General features: G+C 36.2%; 1 protein-coding gene across 8 annotated transcripts in view; it reads left to right on the forward strand.

The window, feature by feature from the left end:
• Positions 1-7,582: 7,582 nt before the first annotated feature.
• The window catches only part of MBNL1 (muscleblind like splicing regulator 1), a 204,081-nt gene continuing 197,974 nt past the window's right edge, over positions 7,583-13,689 (forward strand). For 3 of the 8 annotated variants that reach the window (XM_072727181.1, XM_072727190.1, XM_072727194.1), the window contains exon 1: positions 7,583-7,793. The gene's annotated coding sequence lies outside the window, so the exon portion shown is untranslated. The remainder of the gene's footprint in view (positions 7,794-13,689) is intronic. The other 5 variants (XM_072727165.1, XM_072727167.1, XM_072727187.1 and 2 more) reach the window with 3 other exon arrangements.

Here is a 13,689-nt window from a genome sequence, read left to right on the forward strand (position 1 = left end):
TCTCATTGTTTCTTTGTTTGAATAGGTCTCGAATTGAGATTGGTCTTTGAGTTAATGCAAACATTAGAAAGAAAAAGTTTTTAATCGTTTCTGCATCTGACCTTTGATTTCATCATTCCACTGTACCTGACCATCTAGAAGCAAGAGTCAGAAATTGGCACACTACTTAATGCCATGGGAATGTTCCAAATCGCATTAGGGACAGAAGAATGCATAGGCAAGGTCTTGAGAGAATCCTGCTCAACAGCAGATTATTTTTCTGGCTGCTTTCTCAAAATGGATAAGTGTTTCTGTCCCTAGAGAGTCTGACATGTGTCCTTACGACTCTGAGCAAGAGGATTATAGAGAAAGGCATCATTAATTTGACTGGGAAATCAGGAAAGCTTTAAGGATGCTATAACTGCCAGATTATTTTTATTGAAGCGTTGTTTAGCTTACATCATTTCCCTGTTCAAAAAGATTAAGTAGTTCCCCATTCCAAGGGCCTAAAATTTGAGTACAGGCTCACTTTCAACTGGACTCCTATCAACTCCTGTACTTTAGGATCTAGTCTAGGGCTGTGCTGTTTGATGCTACTGAATGCCTGAAATGTGGCTAGTGTGACTGAGGACTGATTTTTTTTTAATTGTATTTAGTTTTAATTAGTTTAAGTTTAAATTTAAAAATTAAACTGGATACAATTTTCTATATTGATTACATATTGAAATAATATTTCTATATATTGAGTTAAATAACCTACTTTATTAAAATTCATTTCACCTGTTTCTTTTTAATGTAGTAACTAAAAATTTTGTAATGATATATGTAGCTTGCATTATATTTCTATGGGACAGTGCTGTTCCGGGGACAATGAAAACCTTGCTTTTCTTGATATTGATACTTCTACTTCAAATAAAACATGTCTTGTCCTGCATAATTTTCTTCCTGATGTAAAAGACTTTTGTAGTTGTGAGTGACAGGATTTTTTGGCTCAGCAAATGAAAAGAACAGAGATAAGAGTTTAGGTGTAGTTGGAGTCAGGGACTAGGTTGATGTCATCAGAACTTGGTCTTACAGTTAGCCAATCCCAGCAAAACCAGAATTTAAAATTTCCAGAAATGAGTCTCACTGGATGGCTTGAATCACCTACCCATCTTTGAACCATCACTGTGGCAAAGAAAAAAAATTAAATTTTTTTGCCAGACATTGGTCAGTTGGTCATACCAATTTAGAATGTGAGGAAAATCAGTGCCTCCCGTCACATGGGCTGATATTGAGGATGGGTTTGTGTCTCAGAGAAAAATCACAAAACTTATTACCAAAAGAAAGAGAATCAATAAAGAATAAGAAAAGATACATATACCCCAAAGCCCTGATTGCCTATGCTACAAGGTTTTGTGTGTGTGTGTGTGTGTGTGTGTGTGTGTGTGTGTATGTTTCGTTGTTTTGGTTTTCTGTTTTTGTTTTTTGCTTCTTCAAGAGTCCTATTTCCTGGCTCATTCCTCACCACACCCTTCACCATCTTCTGATGCCCTTTCTGGCTTTTTCTAAGTGTGCCTTCACGGCCCCCCTTTTTAGCACCACCCCCACCCACCCAGCTTATGCTTTCCAATTAGCATAGTACAGGCAATTCCATGAATAGGATGCTCTCACTCTCTCTGAATTCTATTCCTTTTCCAGTTCCCTCCTTCTTCCTACCTCTGCCCAGCAGACCCAGCCCTGCTAAATACCCACAAAGTCCTCCTTATTCTTATCCTTCAAGTCTCAGTTCAACTGTCACTTTCCCTGAACTGCAATCCTGGATTCCCGAAGCCTAGTACACCTTCTATAAGTTTCCACCTTTGTGTTTCCTCTGAAACCATATACCTCCCAGTATATCACTTTCAAAGTAGCATGTATAATTTGATTGCATGACAAGACCAATGTAAAATAAGTTCTGCCTGAAAAAGTGCATCTAATGAGAGGATTATTAAGAGGTATCGAAATGATTCAGTCAGCCAGGTAGGGTAAAGCACCTGTAGGTTAGCAGTGGTAGGAAGCAGATGTCACTTCTAAGCATGAAAGGCAAGGAAGAACCATGTTGCTAGAACTTGACCAGAGGTATAGCCGAGGAAGAGAAGGAACCAGAAAGGGGCCATAGATGTGGGGAGAGTGTTATAGCCACTTCCCAAACTGTGGCCTGACAGGATGAAGGAGATACAAAAACATACTCCAAATCCTTTTCTTTCTATCTCATGCTTATGCATCCATTGGCTAAAGGTAACCAGAAGGAAGAGGGCAAAGGAGCCTCGTAAATGGTGTGTAGAGACCAGCCTCTAGAGCAGCAAAGGGCAAGACCAACAGAATAATCTGCACAGTCCAATGGTTCTTTGTGTAGGCCCAGTCCCTAGTATAACGTCTTACATATAACAGATAATAATTATTGAATGGATGGATGAGTGAATGACTCTCCACAAATCTCCTATAGTCCTGGTTCCTTTCGTTTATTTCTCTTAACACACAATAAATATAAATGTAAAACGAGATGTGCTTTAATTTGTAAACCTCTTGTAGTGTTTTCAAATAAATTCAAAAACTAGAAGAAACTTTTTGTCCAGTTGTGTTTTTCAAATTAGATTTGGAATTATCAGCATCATACTTATCAGGAACTTAATGTGCTTGGCCGTTTACCTATAATAGCCAATTAATCCTCACAACACCCCAGTGAAGTAGATATTCTTATTCTCTTTTACAGATAAGGAACCTGAGGGTCAAAGGTACTTAAGAATGATCAGAGAGTGCTTCCCTCTTCAATTCTCTAGCTGTACAAAACAAAACAATTATATGCACACTTACATATTAAAGTCATTTCTTTAATAAATTAAAAATAAAATCAGTGAATCAGAAGTATTTCTCCCACCATTGAGCTCTGCAGATAGCAATAGAAACGTGCTACTTCAGTAGTTTTAAAGTGGCCATGAAATAAGTCTTAGGAAAAAAAATGGTGGCTAAAACCATGAATATATATTTTTTTAATCCTTATTTTTTCAAGGACAAATGTGAAGATTTTTGCTTACTTTTAAGTGGTAAGTGCGTAAGAGCAAAAAAAAAAAAAAAAAAAAAGGAAAGAGAAAACAGACTGAGAATCATAATGATAAAAGCAAATGAGGGGCAGCCTGGGTGGCTCAGCAGTTTAGTGCTGCCTTCAGTCCAGGGTGTGATCCTGGAGACCCGGGATCGAGTCCCATGTCAGGCTCCCTGCATGGCCTGCTTCTCCCTCTGCCTGTGTCTCTGCCTCTCTCTCTCTCTCTCTGTCTGTCTCTCATGAATAAATAAAATCTTTTTAAAAAAAGCAAATGAGAAAAATGAAAAATATGGAAGCTGTGTAATATTTTTCCATTCTACATGACTTTTGAAATTTCTTTGGAAGGGTATTTGGAAAGGTTCAAATGCAAGATATGACAATTACTATGTTATTGCCTTTCTTTATCAAAATATCCTTGCAGAGGAAAACAGTGCCCAATTTTTACTCAAGAGAAAATATTTTCTCATATGAGGTATGTTATTCTTAAATTACTTTAATGCAAAATATGATGTAATGTTAATGCATGCTACAAACTCCTAGCACATGTTTAAATATATATTCCAAATACATACTGCTTTGCATATAGAAATAACTAACATTATATTGACTAACTGCTAATGCTTACAAAAACCCAGTTTATTCCTAATGCTAATGATAACCCTGTAGCACCACTAATGTCTAAATTCAGTCTCAGAAAGCCCTGTGTTACTGAAAGGAAACAAAGCCCTTTAGAGAAAGAGCTAAGTTTAGGTCTGGAATAGGAAATTTACAAAATGAGCCTGAGACATCTTGTGCCAAAACGCAAGGATATTATCAAACAATATTGAGATCATCTCAAAAAGCTACACTATTCAATGACTGTAGCATTAAAAAAAGAACAGTGATTACAATACATTAAAACCTAAGGTAAATTGAACCCTACAGATCGATAAAAAGTTGACCATTATCCAATGAACAAATGTCTGGAATGAATGAACAGGCAATTTACAAAACAGGAAATACAAAAGGTACAAACATTAAAATATGTTCAATTTCCATAGTAATCAGGGAAATACAAATTAAAAATATTAAGACACCATTCTTTTGCCCATCAGATTGGCAAATCTTTAAACGTTTGATTATGTCAAGTAGTGGCAATAGAGTGGAAAAACAGGAAATGTTGGAAGTTCAAACTGGTAAAGGTTTTTTGACTCGGCAATTTGATAGTAACATTTAACATTTTAAATGTGTATACCTAAAAAATAAAAATAAAAAATAAATGTGTATACCTTTTGGCCCAGCAATTCTACATCCCTACACTTAAAGACTTCCCCATACTTTTAGGGAGGCATCTATAACACTGTTGATTGACTACACTGCTTTTAATTGTGAAGAAATTACATAAATTTTATTGATGGGGGTATTAGATGCGTATGAGTCAGTTCCAAAGAATACCTTGGGGATAGCTTCAAGTAAAAAAAGATCACAGTGAAAAAAAAAAAGATAAAGTTAAAAAAAGTTCACAGTGAAAAATACACTGTAATGTTATATATATTTAAATGCCCACAAAATTATTTCATTCCATATATCATATGGATATATGAATCTATCTATCTATCTATCCACATATATTCTCCATATATATATGTGTGTATATATATATATATATATATATAGAGAGAGAGAGAGAGAGAGAGAGAGAATCATGCTATAGGGAAATAGTATAAATTTTTACTTTACCTGTATTTTTTATACTACAAACACAACAAAGTATTCTTTATTCTATAATTTTTAAATGTCAAGAAAATGATCTTTCAATAGTCCTCCAAAGTGGTTGTTTGTGGCTCCAGATAAGGATACAGGGCTCAGAAATAATAGCTGACTTGTCCAAGGTTAAACAATGAAAGTTAAAAATTTGGTTGATCTTAGGCCCTCTATGCAGATGCTTTTCTCTAGAGCACAGGTCAAAACGATCTCGTATTTTGTACTGATCAAAATTTTTCAAGGGAGATATCTAGGTTGGAAACAGAGATGAAAGCGCAATTAAGTCTCTGTCCATTGATACCATGGAAGTATGCTGAGGACATTATGAGTAAGAAGAGGAGCAGGCCCAGAATAGAATCCTGAGAAGCAGCAACATTTAATGGATGAACATGGTTAAGGAACCCCATAAGAAAGTCAAAGAAGAGACTGCTACCCAATCAGAAGGAGAGAGTGAAGAACTCAAGCACAGAGAGCATTTCTACAAGAAGGAAATGGTCAACAGTGGCATATACTGCAAAGGAGTCAAGCAAGAGGGCTTTGAAGTATCATTTGCATTTGGTAACATAGTCATCGGGTGACTTTGGCAAGAGAATCTTAGTGACTAGAAGCCGCAGAAACCAGAATGCAGAGAGATGAAGCATGAAGATGACAGGGGAATTTAATGGTATGGGAGGTCCTCAAAAATTGAAACATAGAATCATGATATGCTCCAGGAATAGAGAATATTTCAGTCTAGCAATTTCTATTTATCGGGTATATACCCAAAAGAATATAGAAGAAAGCAGAGACTCAAACAGATATTTGTAAACCCATGATTTTAGCAAGATTATTCACAATAGCCGGAAGGTGGAAGCAAAAATAAATGTCCATTGAAGAATACAATAGATAAATAAGATGTGGCACATGCACATAATGGAATATTATTCAGCCTTAAAAAGGGAAGAGGATTCTCACAAATGCTGCAACCCGGAAGCACCTGAGTGAAATAAGCCAGCCACAAGGACAAATGCTCTATGATTCTACTTGTAGGAGGTACCTGGAGAAGTCAACTCATGAAGATAGACAGTAGGATGGTGGCTGCCAAGGACTGGGTAGGGAATGGAAGAGAAATGGGAAGCTATTGTTTAATGAGTATAGAGTTTCAGTTTGGGAGGATGAAAATATCTAGAGGTGGGGGTTGGTGAAGGTTGTACCATAACTTGCATATACCTAACATCTCTAGACTATATGTATAAAATGATAAGCTCATTGATTTTATGTATATGCTATCACACACACATATGCTCATGTGCACATGCACGTATGCACATACACATACCAGCTAGGAGGACTTGCAGGAAGTTGGTGATGACAACTTTTTCAAATTGGAAAGTGATAGGACAGGTCAGTCAGAGGAGAACTGTCTAAGAGGGAAGACTCTTGAGCATATTCTCCAGTCTGGAAAGGATCATTACAGAAACAGAGACACACATCCACCCACCAGGTGAAAGGGACACAAATACTGAGCAGGTGCATTAAACCATCCACCGATACCCAGCACTCTGCTTCTGCTGCTGAGCCTGGGTCTTTGGCAGTCAGGTGGACTTAGTGTTTTTATAATAAAAGTCAAATATGATCATACTTAAAATTTCTCAAAACACACAGAATCTAAGCACTGTTGACCACATTCAATAACTCCCTTCAGGGATTTTCGTAGAAGTATCTCGGGCAAGAATTCCACTCTAGTTTTACATTGATGACACTCTGGTGTTTGGCCATTGTCGTGGTAGCTTTCTTAGTATTGTTTGTGCATTTGTTTTTACTTCCTGCAAATTCCCATCGAGTTGGAGTGTAGATGAAATGGAAAAACGTTTCCATTTTTCATTACCCCCTAATTGCTCTTTATTGCCCTTTTGAAAATATGGTTAAGTAAAAAAGCAGAGTGTGATACCCTGGGAACATGATAGTTTCCAAAGTCCAGAAAGTGGTTCTTGCAGCGCGTGGAGGTTTGCATAATTACTGTTATTCTTGCAAAGCACCCTCCCCCTTCCCTTCCCCAACAGCAAGGCAGGGTGGGAGGGCCTGCCACATGCAAATTGCAGCTGTTCATGTGCTTCTACTGTTCAGTAACCTGGGAGAAGTATATATATATGAGTGTTTCCTTCTGTTTGGGGTTGGAGGTAGTGTTGGCTTTGATCAACTGCTTTTCTGTCCCTTTTCTACCATCGTCCCTACTGTCCCACAACTATTTTCCATCAGGGCTCCAACCTGTTAGAAACTTAACCATTTGTGTTCAGCAGTGCAGGACCTGCACCTGTTTTGCATTCTTGTGGCTGAAGTTGAGAGAGCAGAGCTTATGGATAAGCAACAGTTTCAGTTTTGCAATGCTTTATCTATGTGTAACAGGCAGCTATTCATGAGAAAGGAAGTTTAAGGCTTGTAGGTAAAAAACCACTACTCAGATTCCAGGAAAATGCCCGTTTACTGAAGTTTTTTTTTTTTCTTTTTACAATATGTCTGTAGTCAGATTAGCATTTAGGTCATACTTCAAAGAGTTTAAATTAATTAACCTTATAAAAGCAAGTTTAGTCCTCACGTATGAGCTTGATGGGTTTTGTCTGCAAAGAGCGGTATTTTATTTTCCTATGATTATCTTTTGGCCACAGAGGAGATGTTTCCTTATGTAAATGAGCATTACATAATAATGTATAGATTTCAAGAACTTTCCGAAAACTCGCTTACACATATAAATTTGTGTATATGTTAATTAATTGTATACGCACACAAATTATAGCCTGTCACCATGGTTCCAAATGTAAGGTTTGTGAAGAATTTTTCATCCTGCATAGAATTTATAAAGCAAAATGACTCTGGTGTTTCACAACTTCCTCTTTTGGTAGACCGTCCTTTTGCAGAGAAAAAAAAAAAAACTGACTAAAGAAAGCTGAGCGGAGTCAGAGCCCTTTGAGATGCTGGTTAACTCAACTATTTAAGCAGCTTAACAAGCAACTGAAAATAAGACACTGAGGTAAGAAGAAAGTTTTGCTATTTTTCATTTTATTATTTGGATCACTGTTCATGCAACAACGATTTCAGTGTGGGCTGAGTTACAAAATGGATTAAAGAAATTTCATAATTTTAAAGCGAGTACTCAATATTTTAAATGACAACATTTAGTACGTTTAGTTTCAACTTCACGTACAACCTTCTAAAAAGCTGGAAAATTTTAAAGTTCTTATTGATCTCCAAATTATTTTAACTGAAGAGTAAAAAAAATCACTTTTTTTTTCAAATTTTGTACACAATTTAATGCTGACAGAACTTTTGTATTAATTTAAATTTTGAGAGTTTTTTCTTCCCCTAGCTCCAGTAAATTCCTAACATTTGTAAGTTATCCTACCTATATTTGTTTGTTAGTTTTGCATATTACTAGTTGGACATTTTCCAGGAAAAAAGATATTCTTGAATTTGTTTCTACCCACTGTGAAAATATATAGTATTAAACTGTGACATTTCAGTATTATTTTTCATATCATATGATGATGAAATTTAAATACTTTAGAAAAAGCTATTTGTAGTGTAGATAGTCTTTTAAAATGTAAATAGGGTAAGTAACTCAAGTTTTAGAAATTTATGTTTAAGATTAATTTGCAGTTATGATGCCCCAAAATGGGACAAGAACTAAAAGACCATTTGGATTCATAATTGGGAACCAAATCAAGCTGAAACTAATTTCATTAGGCAATTCTAAAGTAATCTAAATCCAGCAGATTTTTTTTTTATTTTTGCCAAGGTAGAATAATGTATATAAATATTAACTATTTAATATAATTATAATTCTCATACAGTATTTTTGAATCTTTTTTAAAGCAAATAATATATTTGAATGCTTACTTAATTTGGTTTGCTTTAATTAGAATAATCACATGGCTTCCAAAAAAGAAAGCCTGCACTGTTCCATAAATTAATGGATTTAATTGTAATCAATTTGGGTAAACAACGCTATCACATTGGTTCTATTACATTACCTAGAGAATAGGATGTTTTTAAAAAATTATTTTCATGAAATGCACTGTGACAGAAGTTGCTGTCTTTTGATTACAGAGACAATAAAAACAGATTGTCAGTGTTACCAATTTAGGAAATGAACTGTTGACTCAAGTTTAATATTCTTAACTAGATCAAAAATTTAAAATTAAGTAAAATTAAGTTGATAGTTGTGAGAAATCCATTAAAATTGTATGTTCATCTTTATGTATCACACTGATTAAACACAGCTACTTCACCAGAACTCGATTATGGTTCTTTTCAACACCGCTTATAATGCTTCGCTCTTAAAAAAAAAAGTACTTTAAAATTTCCAGAATTTTAAGTATGAGATATTTTGATATCATAAGCTATCAGGTGTTGTGTGTTTGTCATACAGTTTGGTATTACACTGAATAACTGGTAACAACTGAGAAAAAAACATAGCCCAAGGAACTTACAATCTAAATTTGATCAACACTGTAATTCCGAGTGGCAAATGAAGGCCGTAGAAGTAGAGAAAACCCTATCTTGCTGGTAAGGTGGTTGTGTTGCTGTTGTTGTGGTTGTCGTTCTTGTGAACCATTAAAATCTGAACGAACAGCCTAGTTCTAGATTGTGGAAAATAAGTTTAGAATTCGTTCTATGACAAAATCACATTTGCAGAAAAAGAATTAGAGCTACCCGGCTGACCTTCCATGAGACATATGGGATGTTAATGGGGACGATCTTACCATTATTGGGACAATAGCAAGATGCATTGCTTGTGGTTTTATGTCGCATAGTGTAATAAGAAAAAGCGTTTCAGAATCTGCCCCAAATCCCAATTTTTGAAGTGAAATTAGACACAATATTGTAAATAATTTATTGCTGGCATACATAAATTTTTACTTCTGAACTAGAGACGTATATATATATTTTTTACTGTTTCATTAAGACTACATTCATGGGACACACGAAGACATAAATTTTCACTGAATCTAATAGAAGTTGAAACGGATGACTGCTGTATAGCATCGTAAAATTTTATATCTGTCTTAATAAGACATGGTGGCCTGTGTGATGTGTGCGTGGTCTTGCTGGGTAGCCATCGGATTGTTGAATTCCAGGGTTGATCCAACAAATCTCACAGTTTAGTGGGTGTCTTCCCCCTCCTGCAGTGTGAACTCTCTACAGCTGCCCACCTGTGCAGGAGAAAGACCTGCTGCTTGAGGGCTCTAGTCCACCTTGGCAAATGCTTTACCTCTCAAGTAATAAATTCACCACGAAACCATGATGCTGTTTGCTCTTAGCATAAATACCTGGACTTCCCAAAGAACTTTTGGAACATTGAAACACTTGTTTGTTTGGTTTTTCCCTTCTTTCGGCCATTGTCTCATTGACATGAGTAGATCAGAGTTTGTGGCTCAAAAGAAAGATTATGATTTGGTGTAGACTAAGAGGGATGGTGTGTTTTGAATTCAGAAACAAAAATCCTCTCAATCTGGATAATGTGCCTCTTCCAATTTTGTAAACGCAAATTTGTGTCCACTTACAACCATTGATTTTCCGTTCATTTTTAGTGGACGTGACTTTCAAATAAGTGCCATATGTAAGATATTCATATTTATTCTATTAATCAAAATATGTGTTACATGGGAAAATTATTGTGTACACAAAAATATGTGCTTTGGAAGCCTAGGTGCTCCGTAAGAGAGAATATGTGTCTCATTCACATACAAGGAATAATTTCTGCAAATATAAAGAATAAAGGCAAGTTCGTTTACATTTATGAATATTTCCATTTAAAAAGATACATTTTGGGGATCCCTGGGTGGCTCAGCGGTTGGCCTAGGGCATGATCCTGGAGTCCCGGGATCGAGTCCCACATTGGGCTCCTGCATGGAGCCTGCTTCTTCCCCTGTGTCTCTGCCCCCACCCTCTCTCTCTCTGTGTCTCTCATGAATAAATAAAAATATTTTTTTAAAAAGATACATTTTATGCACTGTGATGTACACAACTGCACTCTAGAAAATAAAAACTTTAATTTTTACATCTTTAAATGTAAATTATTTGGTGTTTGAAAATTAACTTTAATTTTCAAAAACTTTAAAATGTAAATTATTTGGTGTTTGATCGTTTCCAATATTGCTTCCCTAACATCACTGATTTTTTTAATTTTATATGAACTAAAACTAGGTAGGCACTTAGATTTGATGTTTTCTAAATACTTTCCAGCTTTGCCTGTTCACCATTTTATACGTGTACAAAAATGGGTCTTAACTTTTCAGTATTACTAAGGAAAATAGCAAATTTGTAGTTTTATGTCCAAATTGAAAGAAAAATGGCCTCAAAGCCATTAATTTGTATTGGAACTATGGAAGATAAATCAGAAATGAAGTGATCCTACTGGTTTTACTCCATGAACTAATCAAAAATGTCACAGCTCATTATTATTCTACTTTACAGATATTTCATTGTAACTTCCCAGTTTTTTCAATAGTTAGTGGTTATCACAGTCTCAAAAATCTTTTCACTTTGGAAACAAACACAAATATGATGGTGAAAATAATCACCACAGTTCTGATTCTGAAAAAAGTAAAATTAGCCGCATTTTTTTTTCCAAAGCATGCCTCAGTTTGATTTATTTTCACTTTGCATAAGAAAAAAATTGAAGCCGAATGCTTTTATGCTTTTCCTGTATTGGTGAACAGATCTGAATTAGAGGAGAGGCAGTGACATTCTCTAGGCAATTAGGCTGCCTTTTGAGTAAAAATCATATCTAATGCCATTGGAGTTTCTTAGATGCTCGCTGGAAATGCTTATTATACTTCAGCTACTTAAAATTTTTTATTAAGAAATAATTTCCAGCTCAAAAGAGTTGTAAAAATAAAAATAGCACAGTGAATACCTATATACCCTTACCCAGATTTGCCTAATCTTAATATTTTACTCCATTTGCTTTATAATTTGCTCTTATTCTTTCTCTCTCTCTCTCTCTCTTTCTGTCTCCATTTTCTCTTCTGAACTCTTGAGGGTAAGTTATAAAAAACATGACCCTTGACTTCAGCTGGTAGTTGCTAAAAATAGAGGTAGTCTCTTATGTAATGATTACAATGACCTACTTCACAAATTTGCATCGATGCAATATGTTTATCTAATGTTTAGCCATATTCCAATTTTGCTATTTATCGAATAATACCCTTTATAATACTTTCCCCTCCAGATAAGGATCCAGTTCAGAGTCGTGTGTTACATTTAGTTGCCATGTCTCTTTAGCCTCCCTTAATCTGGAACATTTTCACATCATTTCTTTGTTATAAAATGGAAAACCTTAAAGTCTATCCACCAACTCTTCTTCTTCTCTTTTTTTTTTTTTTATTGAGTGTTCCTCATTTTTATATTTGTCTGACATTTCCTCATGATTAGATTGTGGTTGTGCATGTTTTGCTAGAATACTGCATAGGCTGGGTCTCCTCCCGTGCTGTCATACCGAGAGCCACTGGACGCTCATCTATGCCCCAGGAGCAATGTTACTTTTGGTCGCCACGCCAAAGTGTCGCCTCATTTCTCCATTTTATAATGACAATTCCTCAGGAAAATTTCCCTTTGGGTTTCATACAAATCGATGTTCTCGTCTGATGTAGTCTTCATTGTAAGGCATTAGAGTTACACACTCGTGGTTCTCCACCACCAGTACCCCCTGCACAGTTCAGGGAGTCTCTTGCATCCTCATGTAAGCAAAAGAACTCCCTTCTCTCCTGCTTCAATTACTAATATGTATCTCTGTTACTGATATTAAGTCGTGAATTTCTGTCTTTCCACTGGTTTAGAATTCCTTACTGCCTGAATTATTTTTTTTAATTAATTTTTATTGGTGTTCAATTTACCAACATACAAAAAAACACCCAGTGCTCATCCCGTCAAGTGTCCACCTCAGTGCCCGTCACCCATTCCCCTCCAACACCCGCCCTCCTCCCCCTCCACCACCCCTAGTTCGTTTCCCCGAGTTAGGAGTCTTTATGTTCTGTCTCCCTTCCTGATATTTCCCAACATTTCTTCTCCCTGCCTGAATTATTATGGTGCTCAGATTGTCCACATTTGACGAAGGAAGCCCCTTTACTCTGGCTTCTATGTCCATATGGCATGCCTCCCTCGTGTTTGGGAACACTCTATGGCATAGAAGATGCTCAAGGCTAAGCTGGTACCTATCCCATCCCAACCCCAGAATCAGTCCATTCTTCTTTCTTCTTTCTTTTTTTCTTTTCTTCTTTCTTTCTTTCTTTTTTCCTTTTCTTTCTTTCTTTCTTTCTTTCTTTCTTTCTTTCTTTCTTTCATTCTTTCTTCCTTCCTTCCTTCCTTCCTTCCTTCCTTCCTCCTTCCTTCCTTCCTTCCTCTTTCTCTCTTTCTTTCTTTGTTTTTGTTTCTTTTTAATTTTTTTTTTAGATTTATTTAGTTATTTGAGAGAGACAGAGAACAAGGGGAGGGGCAGAGGGAGACGTAGAGAATCTCAAGCAAATTCCCTGCTAAGCACAGAGTCAGATACAGGGATTGATCCCACCACCCCTAAGATCATGGCCTGAGCTACAATCAAGAGTCTGCACTTAGCCAACTTAGCCACCCAGGTGCCCCACTTCTTGTTTCTTGTAATGGGGAATGGCAGGAGAGGCCGAGATCCGGGTGAGGTATACTCACAGCTCCTGGAGTGTTTGGGTTTGTTGACCCTTTTGGCAAGAATATAGTAATGCAAAATACACGTATGCAGACACAAACATACAAGTATGCATACCCCAAAGGCATACACATGCATTCATAGAAATGCTGATATCCATACAGGTATATTTTGGACATTATAAGTTCATCTGATATCTCCAGTTCTAACCCATTCCCCAGAAGGGTCTTCCTTGCCTTCACCTGTG

The sequence above is a fragment of the Vulpes vulpes genome, chromosome 11 (assembly GCF_048418805.1).
Source record: "Vulpes vulpes isolate BD-2025 chromosome 11, VulVul3, whole genome shotgun sequence".
Taxonomy (NCBI): Eukaryota; Metazoa; Chordata; class Mammalia; order Carnivora; family Canidae; genus Vulpes; species Vulpes vulpes.